This window comes from Heptranchias perlo, chromosome 23 (assembly GCF_035084215.1).
Source record: "Heptranchias perlo isolate sHepPer1 chromosome 23, sHepPer1.hap1, whole genome shotgun sequence".
NCBI lineage: Eukaryota > Metazoa > Chordata > Chondrichthyes > Hexanchiformes > Hexanchidae > Heptranchias > Heptranchias perlo.
This window is the reverse complement of record NC_090347.1, coordinates 32338805-32346507: the sequence shown is the minus strand read 5'-3', so window position 1 is coordinate 32346507 and position 7703 is coordinate 32338805.

Genomic DNA, 7703 nt, shown 5'->3' with positions numbered 1-7703 from the left:
GATTGAACCCGGATCGTTGAGTTAATGAAATCTCACTTTACATGTATCAAACTGGATACCAAGGCCTGAAAAAATAGGATTGCATTGGTTTATCCCTTCATCTATATGTTTGGTGAATACATAGTTTGACACAACTGCTGCAAGTGTGCACTTGCTAGAACTTTTGGTGACTGTGATCTGTGTAAATAATTGTGGGTTGCCATTCAGCCTAACTATGCATTGTTAGTCTCTTGCTTGTTTTCTTGAGGTTTTGTAATGTTCAAAATAAAATATAAACCCTGATTTTCTCATAGTTTTCCATGCTAAAAATAAAAACTGAAAGAAAACTCGTCATTTTGGATCAGCAACGAAAACTGTCTTTACAAGTCCTTACATAATACATTTTCGATAAATAACTGTAAGACTATCACACCCTCAGGTGAAGGGCCATACAACCCAATCCTAATGATATGAGCACCAAAGGTGTGATGTGTGCCCTTCAACAGTTTCCATAGCAATAAGAAGTAAGTCGACATTAGAATAAATTTACAGCAGTGCAAGATGTATTTTGTGATTCCCTCAGAGACCATTGCACATTGAAGAGGCTTCATCCTCGTGTTGATTGACAAACCTTTTTTAAATATTGAAATTCTCATTGTGACCACTTCAATTGTGCCAACGTTATTGCCATGTGACAATGTAATGAAAATAATGCAGAACTTTTTCCCGCTCCACACACACTGCCCTTTTAAGAAATATTCTATTAGTCCATCCAATCTAATTCTGTCTAGTCTAATCTAGTCTAATTCTGCAGCATGATATTTAGCAATAGAAATATAATTTTGCAAATGTCTACATGATAAAAAAAATATATTTTATAAGCTGAAAATGAGAGACCATACTCAGAGGATTAAATCACCAGAGCTAATTCCATGATGTGCACACCATTTTAGACTGGGGCATAGAACAGTTACAATAAGACTGTTTAACAAATGATGCATTCAATAAATTACTGTGTCCTGACAGCACTTCCTGCAAATCTGGATACCCAGAGATAGTGGTAGAGCTTGGCTGCAGCATGATTTCGACATTAAGACAGCGCAAGAAATGAATGAGATTCCAGCTCCCATTCATTTCAATAAGACGGACGGCTCTAAGTAACAGTGCAATACAGTTGGCCATTTTCAGCCATTGGGTTAAGTGGAACGGAGGAGCTTCACTTAAAATTCAATTGATCCACTGCCCAATGTAATGGGTTCAGCAGTATGCTATCAATATATGACTTTTAGAGTCCGATGTCTTTGAAAGTTTGCTGCAATCGTGCCATGAAGCTGAAGGCGATGCATTTGGTACTCCCACCTGCCTCTTCTTCTATTCAATGACCCCACTGCAGAATGCCAACAGTCAGCCTGGTTTAGATCCATCCATCTGAGCCTGTGATCCACCATAAATCACATCGCCTGCAGTGCTCGGTGACTGCTTGATTGATTTGAGATTCTGTATTTATATTCCATCCCATTAACTTTTATTGCCTCCTGTGAGTCTCCTCTTGGGTCATGCTGGAGTCAGTGCTGCTGGTCTCTAAGGACATATGTATTCCAAGTTCAGTGAGCTTTACAAGGTTTGACTCAATGCTGCTTTATAATCAAAATGCAGGAGACTTCAGCAGACATAAAGAATGAAATACTGCTTGGTCCTGTTTGTTGCTACATGTAAGAGATGAAAGTTGAATTTGAAAAAAATATTTGTTCTCTTTATGCGGACGATTCTGGCAAGGCAGCATTTATTGCCCATCCCCAGTTGCCCTGAGAAGGTGTTGGTGGGTCACCTTGAACTGGTGCAGTCTTTGTGGTGATGGTGCTCCAACAATGATGTTGGATAGGGAATTCCAAGATTTTTACCCAGTGACAATGAAGGAACAGTGATACATGTCCAAGTCAGGATGGTGTGACACTCGGAGGGTAACTTGGAGGCGATAGTGTTCCCATGATCTTGCTGCTCTTGTCCTTCTTTGTGGTAGAGGTCATGAGCTTGGGAGGTGCTGTTGAAGTAGCTTTGGTGAGTTGCTGCAGTACGTCCTGCAAATCGTAAATACTGCAGCTACAATACACCTGTAGTGGAGGAGGTCGATATTGAGTCCAGTGGTAAGGACGCCAATCAGGTAGGCTGCTCTATTCTGGATGATGATGAGCTTCGTGAGTGTTATTGCAGCTGTGCTCATCCAGCCAAGTGATCATTCCATCATACTCCTTATTTGAGCCTTGTAGATGTGAAGAGGCTTTGAGGGCTCAGGAAATCAGCCATTCATCACAGAGTACTCAGCCTCTGCCTTGCTCCTGTAGCCACACTGTTGATGTGACTGGGCCAGTTAAGCTTCTGGTACATGGTGACCCCCAAGATGTTAATGATTGGGGACTTGGCAGTGATGATATGGTTGAGGATCGGGGGTGGGGTGGGGTGGGGGGTGGTTGAGGGTCGGGGGTGGTTGAGATTTTGCTTGTTCAAGGTGGTCATTACCTAGCTATCTCTAGTATGAATCTTACCTGCCACTTGTCTGCTCAAGGTCGAATGTTGTCCAATTCCTGCTGTAGTTGGCATGGGCTGCATTATTATCAGAGGAGTCTTGAATGAAGTTGAATGCTGTGGAACCGTATGTGGACTCTTGACCTTATGATGGAGGGATGGTCATTAATGAAGCAGCTGAAGATGGTTGGGCTGAGGACACTTCCCTGAGGAACTCCTGCAGCGTTGTCCTGGGGCTGCAATGATTGGCCTTCACCAACCACAACCATCTTCCTTTGTTTTGGGTATGACTCCAATTACGGAAGGGTATTCCCTCTGACCACCTCCCCCCACTTTGACCTATTTTGCTAGGGCTCCTTGGTACCTATTCAGTCAAGTGCTGCATTGATGTCAAGGATAGTTACTCTCGCCTTTAATTTTATTTTCGTCTGCATTTTAAAATCATTTTTGCCCTCTTTAGGTTTTTCACCCACCACCCCCCCCCACCACAACAATACTGGCCACTCATTGAGGTAGGCAGGCAGTTACTCTTGGTTCTCAATCAATGCTGCAGTTAAGATGGTTGCTAAGAGACATTATAAGATGCCTTGGGTTTAACCTTCCTCTGATTATCACTATATTTTCCTCTCCTTATGAGGAAATGGCCTGGTTTAATTTAAGGATTCATTGACTGAAGAGTCTCAGGGCGTAGCCAGCATCCAACCACTCCACACAGTAACCCATAAATACATCACGTAGAATCATAAAACTGTCAGCACAGAAGAAAGAGGTTCAACCCATCATGAGCAAAATACTGCGGATGCTGGAGATCTGAAATGAAAACAGAAAATGCTGGAGAAGCTCAGCAAGTCAGGCAGCATCTGTGGAAAAAGAAACAGAGAAGCAAGTACAGAGCCAGAGAAAGTGAGGGGCAGGGGGAGGAAGGGGAGGGGAGGAAAGAACAAGAGGGAAGGTGGAGGACATGAGTGATTGAATGACAAAAGGGATGATGGTGCAAGGCAAGGAGGGTGGTAATGGGACAAGAAACAAACGATAGGTCTAGAGGAGCTGTAAATGGCAACAGCAGAACCATTACCAGCACCTGCTGTCCGAAAAAAAAGGGGAGTAGTGGTTATGATCTGAAGTTATTGAAATCAATGTTGAGTCCGGAAGGTTGTAAAGTGCCTAAATGAAAGATGAGGTGCTGTTCCCCGAGCTTCCATTGAGCTTCATTAGAACAGTGTAAGAGGCCGAGGTGTAAAGTGCCTAATCGAAAGATGAAGTGCTGTTCCTCGGCCTCTTACACTGTTCTAATGAAGCTCAATGGAAGCTCGAGGAACAGCACCTCATCTTTCATTTAGGCACTTTACAACCTTCTAGACTCAAAACTGATTTCAATAACTTCAGATCACAACCACTACTCCCCTCTTTTTCGGCCAGCAAATGCTGCTCATGGTTCTGCTGTTGCCATTTACAGCTCCTCTAGATCCATCTTTTGTTTCTTTACTTGTCCCATTACCACCCTTCTTGCCTTGCATCATCATCCCTTTTAATCAGTTTAATCACTCCCGCCCTCCACCCTATCACAGACCTTCCCTTTTGTTCTTTCCTCCCCTCGCCTCCCTCGCTTAAAAAATGTTTAATCTTCAACTTTTTCCAGTTCTGACGAAGGATCATCGACCTGAAACATTAACTCTGTTTCTTCCTCCACTGACGCTGCCTGACTTGCTGAGTATTTCCAGCATTTTCTGCTTTTATTTCAATCCATCATGCCTGTGTTGATTGCTTAAAGCATTAAAACTCTCCTAAAAGGAGAGGCATGCTTTATTTTTTTTTTAATGTAATCTTTAAACATTTCACACCCTGAATCTGACCAGTCCAACTTTGCTCTGTGCTATCTATGGGTCAGGATTAGTGACAAATATGATCAGGCCCCCACTGTGTGGGTCAGACTGCAGGCGGGCAGAAACATACAGCCACAGATTCCCACATTTAAAAATAGCAGGAGCACTTCCCCACTTTCTAATTAAATAGTTCAAAGATTCTCAGTAATGACAAATTGTTGGCAGCAGAATTGTAATTCCAACAAGGTGCAACGACCCCGAGGGGCTGGGCTGCGGGAAGGTGGAGTTGTGGCTCCTCTCACCACTGGATAAGCGAAGAAGAGTGACGGGGAGGAGGGAACTGGCTCTAAAAGGCACATCCAAAAAGTTCTATGAAGGGAGAGAGAAGAGAGAGGCAAAAGGTGAAGTGTTGTTGCAGCTGGTTATCATTCCGTTCTACATATATGCCGTCTTTAGAGTTTTGTCCAGTGCTTACGTGAGTCTTCACGTATATGATTTAACACCGAGACGTGTGAAGTGATACATTTTGGTAGGAAGAATGATCCGAGGCAATATAAACTAAATGGTACAATTTTAAAGGGAGTACAGGGACATAGAGACCTGGGGGTATATGTACACAAATCTTTGAAGGTGGCAGGACAAGTTGAGAAGGTCATTACAATAGCATTTGGGATCCTGGGCTTTATTAATAGACACATAGAGTACAAAAGCAAGGAAGTTATACTAAACCTTTATAAAACACTGGTTAGGCTTCAGCAGGAGTATTGTGTTCAATTCTGGGCACCACACTTTAGGAAGGATGTCAAGGCCTTAGGGAGGGTGCAGAAGAGATTTACTAGAATGGTACCAGAGATGTGGGACTTCAGTTATGTGGAGAGACTGGAGAAGCTGGGGTTGTTCTCCATAGAGCAGAGAAAGTTAAGATGAGATTTGATAGAGGTGTTCAAAATCATGAATGGTTTTGACAGAGTAAATAAGGAGAAACTGTTTCCAGTGGCAGAAGGGTCGGTAACCAGAGGACACAGATTTAAGGTGATTGGCAAAAGAACCAGAGATGACGAGGAAACAGGTTTTACATAGCAAATTGTTATGATCTGGAGTGCACTGTCTGAAAGGATGGTGGAAGCAAATTCAATAGTGACTTTCAAAAGGGAACTGGATAAATATTTGAAGGGAGAACAATTCCAGGGCTATGGGAAAAGAGCGGGGGATTATGCCTAATTGGATAGCTCTTGTAAAGAGCAGGCACGATGGGCCAAATGGCCATCTTCTGTGCTGTAACATACGATGATACTATGTCGAATTCAAAGAGACAGCTCCTTTTAAGATCAGTTATTTTCAAAAGAAAAATCTGAGTTTAAACATGATTCACTTTTTATGGTGGAATTTTATTTTCATTTTTTTTCTCTACCAGTGAGTTTCAGTGCTGCCGGAAGGTGACTTGTTTCCAGTCTTCACCAATTCCATTCTCAAAACAGCCAGTAAAAGGTGTGCAAGAGCAGTGACCACTGATTATTCCCTCTATCCCTTGATGGCAACATCGTAGAGATTGGGAACTCATCCTGCCACTGCTCACCAAAAGTTGTATATCTGCTTTATAGAGCTTTTGGAACCTTTGCCAGAAAATGTACAATAAACATTAGTACAGAATTTAATTTCCCCCACTGCAAGTCATTTATTTGCTTCCTAAACACTATTCTGAGGAGGATTTCAGAGCCTACTAAAGGCATCTAGTGACAGTTGAGAGGCATTGCACCTCCCTCTTTATTAAATCACTGTGTGAATTCAGTGCTGAAGGGTAGATATTAACAACAACTTTCATGTAACAAGCGTCCCAAGGAGCTCCACTAGGGGAATCAGAGGGTACCAAGCAGGTGTTAAGGAAAATGTTACAGGAGTGCGATCGAAAGAATAGGTTTTGAGGAGCCTGCTGAAGGTGGGAAGAGAGGAGGTAGGTGGAGAGGTCTCTGCAGAAATTCCAGAGGATAATGTCTGAGGCTCTGTCACCGACTGTGGATTGGGGGGATGGAGAGAGATCAAACAGTTGACCAACTCTTGTTGATGTGTTAAAATGTAAGTTTTCAAATGAGGGTTTTCAGAATGTTTCAGAAATTTGCAAACATAGTGGGATTTCCTCTACAGGGGATCAGTATACATTGCATATTGAAAGAAAGAAGAAAGACTTGCATTTATATCGCGCCTTTCACAACCTCAGGGCATCCTAAAGTGCATTACAGACAATGAAGTACTTTCTGAAGTGTAGTCACTGTTGCAATTTGCAAACAGGGATTGTTCAATAGCCACGTAAGTAGTTTCCAGCTGCTGGGTTTTCACCGAGTCCCCGCCACATTGCACAGGAAGATCCATTGTGAAAAAAAGGACTCTTTTTCCCTCTCCAATTTTCTCCTCATTCATGCTGGGGTGCAGTTCTGTGACTGCCAGCTCCAGACACTCCAGTAGCTCATGCAGGTGGCCATTTTAAAGGTGGGAGTGTAGACGGTGACAGCAAGCTAATTCCATGGGGGGAGGGGGTTGCATCATAACTGAGCAGAATCCTGTCCACACCCTATTCTGCTCATCATTAACCATTAGATATAAACTGGGAGCAAAATCATTGGCTGATTTCTTTTTTATCCCCCCCCTCCACCCCTGCTCTAGCTTGGGGTTTTGAGGCCTGTTTTAGCACATCTGTGACCACACCAGCTAAGATCAGCTGTGACGGCCCAGACTGCTGGTTGATCCCAGGACCTCTGAGTTCTGCTCTGGGAGTTGCCATTAGCATCAAAATTGTTGGAGGAAGCAAAAGAAAACTTTCAAAAAAAAAAATTAATTTACAGCTAGAAAATTTCCACAAAGATCTCTTGAAATGTAAAGGCTAAATTGCAAGATGGTGAGTGTGCTAAAATAGGCAACAACATCTCTATGTATTGCTGGCAACTCTGCTGATAAGTAGCTTGCGAAATTAATCAGGCCACTGATGATCTGCATCAAGATATTAAACAGATGACAGTGTTGAATTCCTCCATTTAAGATCTCTGCTTCCTTTAGTAGCAATGTTGACCGATGTTTGTAGACTGCTGGCTAAAAACTTCCAAATGATGGTGGATAGGGCCCCAAGTCTTTAACACCTCCTTGTAAGGATTAGCAAAGTGCTAAGCAACATATTTGTTTGTTTTGCTAATGTTAACTAATTAAAAGTGTTAATGATGTTACAAGAGATCTTAATGACACTGTTTATGAATGATTTAACTCATTACTGTAATTATGGGACGAAGGACCAAGAATTCAATCTTAAAGCTCGTTTGTACTCGGAGCTGTGTTTAGGAATCACGGTCTGAGAGTTTGGAGGCACTCCTTCCTGTGGCTTGTATCACTGAT